Raw genomic sequence first — 15,866 nt, 5'->3', positions numbered from 1 at the left:
GTATCCTTGCTGCTCAGGACCTGCTCTCTGAAATTCCCGTCAGAAACCCCTCCGCCTCTCCATCTCTCTTTCCTCCTTAAAAATTATACTGAAAGCTTACCTCTTTCACGAAGTTTTTGGCACCTTCCTAATCTCTCCTTCGTGACTCAATGTCCAGTATTGTTGTGTAACAATTTTATGAAGCCCCTAGGGTGTATCATTAATTTGAGGGTGCTATATACATATAAGGTGTATTTGTTGCTGATTACACTCCAGCTTTCCTGAACCAGATAGGTATGCAATAAATGCAGACGTGTTTCCATTTTAAAGTTGTTAGATTTGGAAAATAAATGGATAGAAAAGAATGGTTGGTAGCCAGTCTGATCAATCCATTTTGACATTATCGATCAAAGTCACGATGTATGCCAACACCATCCCCGCCAATACACACACGCACACACACAAACATGCACACAAACCGACAGTGTCTGGGTCTAGGTGGTGTGGGTCGTTCCCTTTTACCAATCGCCATCCTGAAACAAATGGTTACTGGCACCTTCTAAATGCAACATGTATGAACGATATTCAGTGTTCAATGATTTATTTGCTTCGAAAACAATGTCATGTATGGTCGCATAATGTTCTGAAAGAAAGCCTTGCTCCCAATTGTAAGTAGGAACACAACTGTACATTTCCCTACAATATGAGGGGAGGTGTTTCTCAATGTCCCGTTTACATAACCCTTCTCCCTCTTTTTTACAGTGAACCTATTGACAATAGGAACCCTCTGCAGAGGAAACTGCGGCCTGTCCAAATGTATCTCTATCTATATGGTAGCTATGGCAGCGATAGATCTACTGGCCACATTTCAACAACGAATTGTGTTTCAAATTTTGAGGGAACACTTTCCCTTTTCATTGTTTTCATACACTGTCGTTTGCAAGCTTATGATGTATTTGACTAGCACCAACGTGGCTTTGTCGGTGTGGTATACAGTTGGGTTTACATTTGACCGGTTTGTAGCTATTTGCTGTCAGGAACTAAAAACAAAGTATTGCACAGTGAGACTGCGTCCTTCATTATAATAATTGTTTCTGTCCTAATATATTTGGAGACTATCCCTCTTTGGTTTGCATTTCAACATCAACAAATAATTAACAATATTTATTGGGGATTCCGCCCCAGTGAGGCTTTCATCAGATCGTCAGCAGGTGCAGCCTACTTCAAATTACAAAGTATTTTATTCCCATTGGTTCCATTTGTTTTGCTATTACTGTTTAATTGTTTAACAGTCCAGCGCATTGTAGCAACCAATATTGCCTGCAGGAGACTCCGGGATCCCAGGATTGGGAATCAACGCGATCCAGATGTGGAGAGCCGAAGGAAATCCATTATTTTACTTTTCGCTGTGACAGCCAATTTTATGTTGTTGAGTCTGACGTCAGTGGTGTGTCATTGGACTAGCGGCCTGGTCATACATAGCCGATCTGACGACACATCTGCTGCATATATTGCAGCTCAAACCGGATATATGCTCACCCAGTTGAAGTCTTGTATAAATACATGCATTTATGCAACAACACAAGCGAAGTTCAGGGAAGAGCTAGTAAAGTTCCTGAAATCTCCTTGGATATTTATTTTGTCATTAACAAAAACAAATGAAAAATCGAACCGAAACTCCCTGCCCTAGTTAGAACAACAAGACAGCCCGCAAACCCCCTGATATCCCATGTTAGAATGACAGCCTTTCCATTAGGACCAAAGGGGTTCGATGTTTTGAAAAAATACAAAGCATCTCCTTAATTTAATTCCATGTGGTTTATGTCTATTACTTTACGAAACTGAAAATAGCCATTTCCTGCTAACACCTTGTACTTCACATCCGAGATTCAAGGGGAACAGTCAGACCTGAGGTTAAACCATGGAATTGTATAAATCAGTCTTTCCTGCCTTACAAGTCAGCGGCTGGAATAATACATTGAACGAATTGATAGATTCCTTGAGAACAGAAACAAGGAAGCAGGCGTTAAAATCGCGGTTGTTTTCGTTTATCTGTAATCTTGTTGTGAATCTAACCAACCCTGGTTCCCCATCAAATTCTGCTCCTCATTGTTTCCAGCGGTAATAAAAGAGGGTCCTGTCTCTTGATCAGCATCTAATGCTGGAGGCAGCTGGAATTTGGCTCATCAATGTGAGGTTGCATTTTTCGTTGTTGCAGAAATTAACAAACACTCAATTGGCCGCGAGAATTCGATATTTTAATAACAGCATCAGGTCATTCAAACCACCCAAATCTTGTGGACCTTTACCCTTCACCCAAGTAAATAGTCCATTAATTATACCCGCCTTGTATCAACATCAGCGGTCTATTTTCATTCATACAGATATTTATTCTCCTTTTTATGTTTGGATGATTTCAGTCTCTGGGAGCTTCAGCATTACCCAGTTCTCCAAGTAAAGAATATCCTTCAAAATTAACTCTAAATCATTCTGACATTTAATATGTTATCTGTGGCATCTATTGGAAGCTTTCTGCACCTATCTATCCAGTTGCCCTTAATGTAAATCAGGTGGGCACTTTTTCACAAATAAAGTCAACATGATATCAATAACCAAGCTACTGCAAGTCAGGGAAGTGGAGATAAAACAGTTCATTGACAGTTTTGTCTTGTAGGTGGTTGTTTAGTTGCTTATACTGAATATTGCCTTTGATCATTTGAATTCACTAAGGTGCCTGAGACATCACCTTTCAAACACACGACCACACCTGACTAAAAAGACAAGTGTGACAGATAGACGGGAGCACCATCACCTGGAAATTCTCCTCCAAGTCACTCACCATCCTGACTTGGAAATATATCGCTGTCCCTTCACTGCCAATGGGTCATAATCCTTCAACCACCTCCCTAACAACAATGTGGGTGCGTCTACAGCCCATGTACTTCAGTGATTCAAGGAAGCAGTTCACAATCACCTTCTCAAATTCAGCGAGGGATGGGCAATAAATGTTAGCTCGGCCAGCCAATCCCACATCCCATGAATGAATAAAGGAAACTAACATCAGGATAATAGAGGGAGAAAATGCAAACGACTCCAGAGAAGTCTATATGTTCATAGCTAGCTAGGAGAGGAGGTTTTTATTAATTGAATGATTTTATTGTATTAACTTGGGGCATCTCTGTGTCGGTAAAATTATAATATTGATCACGAAGCAATAAGCATGTGGTTTGCGTGATTAAGATTCTCGGAGGAATGATTCCAAGGCAAGGCCAAAACTACTGAATGAAATAATTAAGCTGGTTCCGGAAAGTGTAATGCATAAAAAGAGCGGATGGAGTTCGCAGTCGTGAAATAGGGCATGATAGTTGTATGATATTGAGGAGATTTGGTTTAGCTTTTGACCTGAAATACTCTAATCTCAATAACAGGGCACTGTAAAAAAGGATTGATCAGATGATCCGAAAATGTGTTCATGATATTGTGTATTGTTTTTCCTTTCTATTGTATTAATATCTATCTTCATATTGTATTGCCTGTTAATCAGAGAAGCACAACCTGTGGAAAGTACTATTAGACTGGCCCAAGCCTATCCTAGAGCAACAGTCAGTTACAGAGTGTAAAAATATGGGATTTTATTTGATCCATCCATTGCTTACTATTTCACTATTTTAAGGGCGCTTAAGTACCTGATAACCATGTTTTAAGACGTGCCGTGTTGCCCTGAAAAGGAAACATCTCAAAATGCATGTCTTTCAATTAATGTGATAGATAAAAAAGAACAACGTTGCTGTTATAGGTTTCATTTATGAATATTGATTAAGAATAAAACTATCAATAAAGTATGCCAAATGCTTTTCTTCTACATAGATTTATTTAGCTTTAATACAATGATGCAATGCATATTGGGCGGATTATCTAGTGGAGGGGTAAAACTGTGTACTGACTGAACGTTTTACTGACCATTCGACCTCAGACACTGAGCTGAACTCCGTGAAATGTTTGGAACTCCCATCAACAATAGTTAGGCGTGATTATTATTTTAGCCTCGAGCTTGCTTAATGTTGCATCCTTCATAAACTTATGGCACATCACCTCAGTGTTCAAGAAAGATATTGCAAAACCGTACACATACAATGAACTTTGAACTTCAGTTGACAGATAACTTGATTTATTTACTGTGAATGCCTTTACAGCCACTCATTGATGTTCCACTTAATTGTGTGGTTTGCAGAAAGCCTTAGTCTACATTCTTGCAGGATCCCGTGGAAGGCAGGTCTTGCAATCCCACTGCCAGTCACGTTCCGGGGGAACAGGTAATGAGTTCCTTTTATTTCTATGCAACAGCTTAATTTTGTTTTAACTGTTATCAGACGGGGAACGGTACCTAAGGCAGGAACTGGCAGCAGGCAGGTGTTATAATTATACCAGGCAGCCATTCATCAACAAACACATCATCCAATATTAACACGTAAAGTAGAACATAATGAACAAGTTAACCCTTTCCAATACCGTGTCAAATCGATTCATAAAAGACTGCAATTCCCTTAAACATGTTGTACGTGTGGAGATAAAAGCAAAAAACTGCAGATGCTGGAAAACCAGAACAATAATAAAAATAACTGGAAAAACTCAACAATTTTAGATCATGAACTCCCTCCTCCATCCCCACCCTATTTCCACTCCCCCCTTTTTCCAATAATTTATATAGAGTTTTCTTTTCCCACCTATTTCCATTATTTTTAAATTTATTTCCATCCATTGTTTCATCTGTACCTTTTAGCCTATTTCGATCCATTTCCACAACGCCACCCCCACTTGGACTATCTCTACCTTGCTCGTCCTGCTTTCTACCTTTAACGTCATCTATTAGCACAATCCTTAGATAACATCACCACCTTCAACACCTCCTTGTCCTTTTGTCTATGACATCTTTTGGCTCTCTCCACTTATCACTGGCCCTTTATCCAGCTCTACCTGTCCCACCCACCCCACTTAAACCAGCTTATATTTCACCTCTCTTTTATTTTTACTTAGTTCTGGTGAAGAGTCAGACGCATTTGAAACACTAACTGTGTTCCTCTCCGCAGATGCTGTCAGACCTGCTGAGGTTTTCCAGGTATTTTTATTTTTGTTTTGTAGGTGTGGAGGTTTTGCCTTCCCTTGAATTCCCCTAATTCTAATTGACAGTCACTGACGCCGACACTGCTCGGCTTCTCCCCAGAAACAACAATGCAAACCAATTCCCAGGATTTTAAATTCAGAGCCGCTTAGCTCTTTCCAGTTAGAAGCAGGGACTTGGAAACTGGCCAGTCATCTGACCAATACAAACCCGGGGAATTCAAAATGATTTTAAATATGCATCCAAGCACCAGCTAATCATCAATTGATGAATGGCACCTTTACACTTTGTGAATATTACAGTGTTGGGGTAGAGATCAGTCAGTCAGGGGTTTGATTTTTTAAGTTTGGGGGTTATGGTGATGGGTGGGTGGTTGTTTGGAAGTGACAGAACGCCTTCATGGAGCGTCCGCATAGTTATAAAGATATTTTAATTCCGGTTCAGTTTACCAATTCAGAGAGCGGTTTGAGGGCACCCGATGTCCTGTGTTAAATCCTATTGATGGAAAGATCGCTATCACCCATCAGCCTAAGTCTTTTCGTCTCGAGTCGTCTTCCCTGTTGATCATCCGTGTAGCCCTGAGTGTCGTCTTGTTCCCAGTGTTGAACGAGCAAAGAGGTTGTGACTGTGGAGGCTGCCAAACTCTGGGGCCCCGTTACTGTGCAAGTTGGACGTGGGACTGCGGCGGTGGCGAGTGAGATGAACACATCAACATTACTGAGTCAGTAAAGTGGTCCCGGGCCGAGTCTCTCCAAACATGAGCATTGTTTGTGAGCCCAAATTTAAAAAAAAAATCTGCATCAAAAGGCATCCGGAATTCGACAAGGGACAGAGTATCTGAAATCCTGACTGTTCCATATAAAGCCAGAAGAATGGCTACACCAGCTCCAAACACCAACACTGGAAGGAAGTTTACTTCTTGTGCGGTTGGAATGGGACCAGTAGCCAAATCCCCGCTATTGTCCTCCCGTCCTCCCGGGAGTCTGAACGATGCCGCCTACGGAAAGTGAGCACTGGCAGCAGGAACAGGAGCCATTTAGCTCCTCCAGCTTGTTCCAGCAATTCACTCAGATATTGACTGAGCTAGGAGTGAACATCATCCATCCGCCTTGGCTTCATATGTATTGACACCCTTGGCCAACAATAATATCGCCACCTCAGTTTGAAAATTACTCACGGGTCTACTACATAATGCTTTATGTGGGGGATAGGTCTCCACTTCCAGTATGAATACACACTGTTCAATTCACATTCCACCAACTGTCGAACCTGGGTTCCCAAAGCATTACCTTGGGTCTCTGGATTATCAGTGCAGTGACATTACCACTGTGCCACGACGGGCTATTACTGGGGGGATTACGCAATTCTTACATAAATCACCACAGAAATGGGATATATACGTTCATGTATTTGAGCTCCTGAACAAACTCTCTCCCCAGTTTCCCATCCTCTGCATGTAGTTAAACCCTTCCCCCAATCTTTTTCTCCACGTCTTTCTCTCCTCATGCCTCTTCCTGGCTCTATATCATACCAATCCCCCGTGATCCCCCCTCCCCCAACACAACCCTCAGTCCCTAGTTCTCTGTGTCTCCCTCTCTCTCTCTCCCCACGTCTCACCCTCTCCCGGTACCTCTCCATCTCTCTGTGCCTGAGCCACTCACTCTCAAGATTCTCTGTCTCCCTCTCCCACCACATTATAGAACAGCCTTTCTCTCTCTTTCTCACTCTATTTTTTTCACTGTCCCCCATTCCAGCCTCCACTCTCTCTCCGTCTCACTCTCTCTCTGTCTCTTTCTCTCTCCCTCTCCCAGTCTCTCTTTCTCCTTCCCATGGCTTCAGACTATGCCTACCACGCCCCCTCCACAATCGCAATCAACAACCGTCTGGCCCACAGACTCTCTATCCCCCACTTTCTCTACATTTCCCTCTGACTCTTCAGTCCCTCTCTCTACCCTGTCTCTTTCTCTCTATCATTGTCTCCCCTCAGTATCTCTCTCTCTCTTACACACACTTTATTCCCCAGCCTATGTGTCACCCAGTTTTTCTCTCCTCCTCTCTAGTGTCTCTCTCTCCGCCCATACCCACGTCTCTCTCGCTTTCTCCCAGTCTCTCTCTCTTTCCCCAAGTCTCACTCTCTCTCTCTCTCTCACTCATCCTCAACGTCCCCACTCCCAGCGCAAACCCTCTGCCCCCATCCCTCTTGTTCTCAGTGGTGCTGGAGGAATCGATCAACGTGGCTGCAATGTGTTTGGTCAATAAGCTGCAATGGCTTAAAGCAGTATCCATCACAGCGCGGACCTGATGAGGGAGCTGACATTCAGAAACAGCAAGGTCCATATGGACAGTTTCGAATAAAAAAACAGAAACTGCTGTTAAATCTCAACAGATCTAACAGCATCCCTGGAGAGAAACAGTTAACGTTGCGACTCCGTATTGCTCTTGTTTAGAGCTGAAGAGAAGTAGAAATGCGTTGCAATTTATACTGTATGGCTGGCGATGGAGGGGGGAGGGGAGTGTGGGCGGGGGGTGGGAGGGCTGTTTGTGGTGGCGGTGGTGGGTTAGGTGAAGCAGGATAGAAGATCAGTGATATGTTGATATATAAGGACAGATTTACAAATATGTCATGGACACAAGACAAATGGAGCCTCAATGGCATTGGTGAAGACTTAAGATTGAACAAGGCGTTGATAGTGGCATAAAGATAAGAGCAAGGGTCAGCACTCTGTGAAAGAACAACATAGAAACAAGCGAAAGATGACACTGTGGGGTGATGAGACGGTTTGTGGTTGGGGCTGAGAAATTGGTTGCAGAAAATGAGATAAACAGGGATTAAATGAACAAATGAATAAAAATAAAATAGGTAAATAAAAAATTAAACATAACATTGGAAAAATAAAATAAAAAGTTGATAACAAGGGTGAAGATAGAGGATAGAGTTCGTAATTTGAAGTTGTTGAACTCAATATTTAATCTGGAAGATTGTAAGATACCTAATCGGAAGATGAGATTTTGTTCCTCCAGTTTGAGTTGGGTATCACTGCAACAAAGCAGCACATCAATGACTGGCATGTGGGCATTAGAGCAGGATGGTGTTTTGAAATGGCAAGGGACAGGAAGGTCTGTGTCATGTATGCGGACAGAGTGAAGGTATTCCGCAAAGTGGTCACTCTGTCTGCTTTTGGCCTCTGCAATGTAGATGAGGCCACAATGGAAGCAGCTAATGCATTGGACAAAATTGAAGGAGGTAGTGAGGTTGCCACTCACACTTTAAACACTCTCCATTGGCTTCATCAGCTGTTGGTCAAGGCGAGATTCTGTTGATTGGTCGACACAGCGTGCAAAGCGGCCAGGAGTCGGCTCCCTAGGATTGATTGGCTGCCGCTACTCTCAGGCAAAAGTTAACTGATTGTCTGATGAGTCTTTTTTTAAAGGGCATGACACCCTGATTGGCAGAGGCGATTGTGAGTCACCGGTAGATTGTCACTAATTCGCTGAGGTGGGTGTCCAGCAATTGTTGGATTGGCTAATGAGGTCCTCATTCAAAGGGTGCAGCTACCAAATTGAATCAAATGGCTGTCAATCCCGGAGGTAGCACACTGATTGTCTGAGGCCTCCATGACTCACTTGGTAAAGACTTGAAGCAGCTGTCAGTCAAGAGAATGTGCCCTCATATTGGCCAAAGCATCTGTCAGTAATCAATAGAGCTCATGACTCACTCAAATGGCTGTGAGACATCACGTGAAATTTTGTGAATGGCTGAGGCAGCAGCGAGTCACTGCATGCTGCTTCCTGTTTGGACGGGGAGAAAGGGTATTGTGGGGAGGCGGCTTGAGGATACTTCTTTTCAGTCTCTGGCCAGAGCTCCATGATTGGCACAGGAGGCTGTCAGTCAACGGATGGTGCTCCCAGGTCGGGTCAGATCTGTGTCAGTAAACACATGGACCTCCATGGCTGCCTGAAAATGGATCTGGTGATGGTATAACTTGAAATCTCACCACTTCAGCCGTCACCTCTTCCCCGATCGTTCACGACCTGTTTCTTGCATCTATTCAGAGTTTATGGCCAATATTCCTTTCATCAGCTGGAAACACTAGGAGTCGCTTCTGGGCTCCTCTCAGTTATTTTGTTTATACATTAATTTAACAATTCGTGTAACTGGTTAATTCAATGCCTTCTTGACCTGTTCTCTGAACTTGGACTGAGTCAGCCCATAAATAAATCTGTTTGTGCAGCAATTCAAAATTACCAACATATATGCGAATTTTTGAAATGTTAATTCAGAATGGGAGAGGGAAGTTTCTCCTCTAATGTGATAATATAAGAATATCATAACATTCATCAACCACAAGAGTAAGAAACTGCCTGATAAGGTGAAGAGTAAAATCAAAGACTTCCTTCTGCTCTCCATCCCTGAGTCACTGCAATTTGCTCCCTTATTCTGAGCCCTTAGTCACTAATGGACTCGACTGGATAATAGAATGGGATCAATGAGGTTCAAACATGTTTAAACCAGCATATCCAACCCATCCGGGATCAGCAACAGTGCTTGACTTTTCAGCACAGTCCCATGGTACATTCTCGATTATCGGTTTAGGTTCATATATAAAATAGATGGGGATGTTTCTCAAACAAACCAGAATGCTGGTTGTTGCTAGAACGGCAGCTGCTGTTTTCCAGGTGCAATAATTTCTTTTCACCTTGTCACAACAAATGGTCAAAAATTGATCAAAGGAGAAAGTGACAGTGAACCAGACAAAACACTCTATGGTTGCATGACACAGGACAATGCCAACCCTACATACAGGACTGATATTCAGGAAAGACCATGGGAAATAATAATACATGATATCGTTCATTATGATCACAATAACAATGACCAGTAGCTCCGCCGTTACCATGGCCACCAGGTAGTAAGTGGTGCAGGTGAAGAGGCCGCACCGTCCACCAGACAGGGTCAGAATTACCAGCTAATGAAGTGTAAGAGAGATACTGAAGAAGAGACTGAACACTCTTCAAACACTGCCTGTGGTTGTTCATGTCAGCTAGGACAGAATTTTACTACCATAAACTAGTTTATTGGTTGTGGGTCAGAGGTTTTCTTTTAATCTCAAGCAGGATCCAAACCCTCCTCCAACTCGCCCACTTCCATGTTGAACGGAATTGGTACAGGGTTCGGACTGACTACCGTTTACAGAGTTGTGCTGGTAATTTAAAGATGTTCATGAGGCTGGAAGCCGCTGATTCGATTTGAGGTGCAGGTTTAACTCCTACTGGCCTTCATTTCCTATCAGATCCCACATCCTAAAGAAAGACACCAAGGATTTGCATCGAAACCTTCATAATTCCCCAACCCAAATATCAGACGCCAATCTGATTGGACTCCTTCCAGGATTGAATTCTTGATGAGGTTCGTCTCAACTCCACAATAATTGGAATTGAACAGGATCTGGATGGCAATTCAAGGATCAGATCCTTCCCCAGGTTAGGAAAATAAAAACAGCTTTGGCCTTCACCAGGGCACAGTATACCATGGAATGGATCTTCCCCAGGTACTTCCAATCCCCAGGTTACAATAGTATCAGAACCATCTGCAGGTCTGGGCCCTCTCTAGGGCACACTATTCCCAATGATTCATCCTATCCAGGCTCTGCTCCTCCCTGAGGAAAATTAATTCCAGGAATGGACCCTCTACAGGTTTGCACCCTCCCTATTACTCACTCTCCCTAGAAATTCACCCTATACAGACTCGGCTCCTCCCCAGTGGACAGTATTAGCAGGAGAACAAAAAAAGAATAATCTGGAAAAACTCAGCAGGTCTGGCAGCATCGGCGGAGAAGAAAGGAGTTGATGTTTCGAGTCCTCATGACCCTTCGACACAACTGGTTTCAAAGTTTCAGAGTCGCCCCCAAATGCTTCCCAACTTTGGAGAGAGATCCGGTGACATGTACACCTCAATTGATGGCAGTCTAAAATTATTTTCACAGCACTTAAATAATAGGGAAAGCTGTTTGTACAAGTAGAACAATATTACAGCAATGACTGCAGTGTTAAACTTATCTCATGCAAATTCATTGGTACTGAACCTTAACAACTCACTGATTGTCATATGTGATATGTAACTACTTTAAATATGGGAGACTGATCTGCTCAGGTTTTATTTGCAGGTGGAATCGTTTTGTGGTATTGTGATCCTGGGATGACTCTGGAATTCTTCCCGCCTTGGACAGAATATGAATTCTTAATTAATTGTATTCTGGCTGTTAGCACGCAGTGCTTTGAGAGAGATTGATTTTTGGCAAAGCAGGCCTATGGTTCACGAACACCTTGGTGCTGTAAAGCCTGCGCTTTCACCAATAATGTTTGAAGTTGTCAAATGCTGATCTTGACGTATATTTTTGTTACATTCTTTGTGCCCTGTCTCTGATACACGTTCATCATCTCACCCTTTTGCCTCTTATTGGGTGCCCATTTTGTGCTGTCACTAAAGGCTTAAATAAATCCCTGCATAATCGTGTTTTATTCACTATCCATCTGCATTTTTCATCCATGACCGCCAGACCCAGGCGTTCAGTGAGGATCATGTGAGAGAAGAGGATGAGAAGATAAAGAGCAACATCACTGAAAAAATACATGTTAACCAAAAAATAACTCTTCCTTGATATGAATTATGTGTATGTAAATGTTGAAAATTAACCGTTTATTTAACTATTTTCTAAAGCTTAGTTATATTTTTCAATGAATGTTTGAGTCACGCAGACAGAGTTAATGCAGTTTGCAGTTTGGTGACTAGATTGTAAAAAAAATAACAAATTCTCATGCTGATGCATGAGGTCAACCGTGACTTCATTTATATTTCTCTAAAACGAGAGAGGAAAAAAACAACAAATGGTGATTGTGTCTTTGAACTTTCAGCAATCAGTGATAGCTGCTAACAACTGAAGAAAAAAATTGTCCAGAAGAGCTGTAGTTAACTGGTCCCAGTTAACGACTGGCAACAGTTTCAATCATTCTGGTGAAATGTTTCTCCCCCTCTGGGTGATATCTCTTTTCATGCAACATGTGACTCTCTGATGTAGGTCATTACATTGACAGTTTTGTTTGATTTACAGTTCTCAATTCATATAAAACATTCCCTGGGTTTTGTTTGAATCAAAAGAAACATTCAATGATAGAGCAGATGATGTAGCGAGGGAAACTGCACAAATGTTGAGTAAAAACACAAGCACTGCTGCTGCACTGAGGCCACTTATCTATACATGCAAATTACCCTGTACTCCTCCTTTCCCACTAACTCACCTGTACAGGTAAATTATCAAATACTGCTTTCCCCGTCCCACTTATGTTTCACCGTCAATTGCTTATAACGTTATAGTCTCCTCTACACACTCAGTCCCGTCACTCACCTATACGGTTACCTTACCCTGTTATTCCGCTAAACCCCTCACTCACTTGCATAGGTACATTTTCCCGCACTCAACCCTCTCCCCCACACTCAATTGCACAAGTACGTTATCCTGTGTTCACCCTCTCCCCCTGACTCAAAGGTGTATTTTTTTATTATTATTCGTTCATGAGGTGTGGGCATCGCTGGCTAAGCCAGCATTTATTTCCGATCACTAATTGACCTTCAGAAGTTGGTTCTGAGTTGCCTTCTTGACCTCCTGCAGCCCTTCTGGTATTGGTACATCCACATTGCTGTTAGAGAAGGACTTCCAGGATTTTGACCCAGTGACAGTGAAAGAACATCAGATGGTGATGTTCGCATGTGTCAGCTGTCATTCTCCTGCTATTTGGTAGTGGTCGCAAGTTTCGAAGGTGCTTTCGAATGAGCCATGGTGACTTCCTACAGGACATATTGCAGATAGTCCTCTTTGCTGCCACTGCGTCGGTGGTGTATGGAGTGAATGGGGGAGGGGGCAGTCAAGCAGCCTGCTTTGTCCTGAATGCTGTCAAGCTTCTTGAGTGTTGTTGGAGTTGCACTCACCCCGACAAGTGGACATTATTTCAGCACACTCCAGACTTATGCCTTGCAAAGTGTGGACAGGCTTTGGAGTCGGGTGGTTAATTGACCGCGCAGGAGTCTTCGCCTCTGACCTGCTTTTATAGCCACTGTGTTTATATGGTTTGTCCACTTCAGTTTCTTGTCAATGGTAACCACAAGGATGTTGATAGTGGGGCTTCAACAAGGATAATGCCATTGAACTAGCATTCCTCTGTTCACAAAGCAGAATATAGCTAATTAACAGATATTGTTTTAAAAGCCTATTATTAATTAGCTCTGGTTTACTTAAAGTTCAGCAATGACTATCATAATCTGGCAAACGCGATTTTCTGCTGAAATAAAATGGCATTTGTTTCACTTCCAACACATATTCACAACCCGCCCCCGGGCTCCCCCTTCCCCACCACCACCCCCAATTCTCTCCCCCCCCCCCCCCCCCCCCCCCCCTCCTCCAACCACCCCCCCCCCCCCCCCCCACACACACACACACACACACACACACACACCCAACGCACCTCCGATACACATGCACTCAGAGTTCGGGGCCATTAAAAGCAGTCAGGGCCAGCCAGAGTTGGGGTCTACAAAAGCGGTGTGGCGGTGTGTAAGCATGTTTTAGAGACGGAGCGTGAGTTTGAGGCTGCCTTCTTTTCACAATCGGTGCGTTCAGAGCCGCTATCTGAAACGAAAACCCAGCAGGGCTCAAGAGGGGAATCGTATCTTGATTGGCTGCTGTGTATTGCAACGTATTGGCTGAATCTATGTAACTGGAACATTAAGATGATTAAAAAACATGTATTTTTAATAATTAGCGATTAGTCGGCAAGTCTTATATTTTACTTTTTTTTGCTACGGGCAGTGTCTTTTTAACATTGATAGGAGTTATCAGTAATATGAAGGATTATTAATAAATAACATGGCTTAACAAATTCTACAGTGCTTATTTGCATTAATCAGGTGGATTATTTTTTCTAAAGCGTATTCACAGTAGCAATCTTACCTAATAAGTAGAGTAATTTCCGGGCTGGAAAGTTTACATCCTGCGCTATTTGGGATCTCCAAGGCGCTTGTCTTGTCCTGCAGAAGTATTTGTGTCAAAAGTATCATCAGATGAAATAGATTGAGCTCCGTTTTCGGAACTTGAGCGACAGTTGGCGCCACTGCCGTGCATCTGTGAGGTTCAGAGATTCGTGGACTTTATAAATGTGGTTATGATGCAGTTTAAGAGATTACAGGGAGAGTGAGAACGGGTGACTACGAGGCTCCCAAAAAGGAACTGGCAAGTGATACAGGAGCACGCTCAGATCATTCCACTCCCCAACAAGTATTCAGCTATGATTACTGCTGACGTTGATAGGTCATCTGGGGAGCGCAGCCAAAGCCAAGTCCATGCAGCACGGGTGAGAGGAGTACAAGGATAACTGGAAGAGCAATGGTGATAGGTGATTCTATGATTGGGGTAATAGATGTGCTTTCCTGCGTTCTCAGAGAGGAATCCAGGATGGTGTGTTGTCTCCCTGGTCCAGGATCAATGATGTCACTGAGCAGCTGAAATTGCCACGAGGGAGGAATTTGAACAGCCAGCATTCCTTGTTCAAATTTGTATAGATCACATAGGAAGAAAGAGGATGCCGTGCTGTCTTAAATTTTAGGGTACCAGAGCGGAACTTAGCATGCAGGATTTCAAATGTTGTAACCTCTGGTTAGATATAACAGAAATAGGTGGGTAGAGCAAATGAATTATTGGCTTGAAACGTAGTGCTGAATAGAGGACTTTAGATATTTGAACAATGGGAGTGGCCCTGGTGGAAATCGGACCTGTACCAATCTGATGGGCTACGGATGATTAGAGCCCAGACTGACCTCCTTGTGGGCCGTTTTGCTGCTGCTATTTGTCAGAGTTTAATAGAATTCGACAGGAGTGTGGGAGCCTGGAGATATTATCAGAGAGGAATGCCAAGTTGCACAGTATACTGGAAAAGATAGAGAGCAAAAGCATAAGGAACAGTCAGTTCGTAGATGGGTTGACAGTAAGGGAGAAAGTAATAAAGTCTAAATCAGGGTTACAGTGCATGTATGTGAATGCAAGGAGCGTGGTCATTAAGACTTTTGAGTTACAGGAGCACATTGTCTTATGTTATGATGTTGAGCCTATAACAGAGACGTGGCATAAATAATGGCAGGGCTGCTGGCTGGGAGGTGTATTAATAAAGGGGCGCATTGCAGTACTGGAGAAAGAAGATGACACAAAGAGGTCAATGACAAAATTTCTTTGCCTCGAGTTAAGAAAAAAAAGTGTGATTATATTACTCAGTGTTGTCTGTAGGTGACAAACTCATGGGACAGTTGCAGATGGACAATCTTTCAAAAAACATGCAGAAACCCGCAAGAATTATAAATTGCTTATAATGTGAGACATGAATTACACGAATATTGATTGAGATGGCAGTACTGTAGAATGTAGCAAGGATCAAGAGTTCCTGGAATGTGCTCATTAAAAATTGCTACAGCAGTATGTTTTCAGATTGAAGACAAAGGTAGCACCACTAGACTTCATTCATGGGAATGATGTGGCCAAGTGTACCATGTGTCAGTTTGAGGGCATTTCGGGGTCAGTGACAATTACAACTTAAGGTTTTGGAAAGGTATATGGAAAAGGAGAAGGATCAATCCAGAGTAATAGTAATTCAATGGGGAAAAGCCAACTTCAGTGGGAACCAGCCTTGGCTAATAGGTTGGCATGAAAGATTGTTGGGATAAACGATA

Source organism: Carcharodon carcharias, chromosome 20, assembly GCF_017639515.1.
Source record: "Carcharodon carcharias isolate sCarCar2 chromosome 20, sCarCar2.pri, whole genome shotgun sequence".
Classification (NCBI taxonomy): Eukaryota; Metazoa; Chordata; class Chondrichthyes; order Lamniformes; family Lamnidae; genus Carcharodon; species Carcharodon carcharias.
This window is presented reverse-complemented; position numbering follows the sequence as displayed.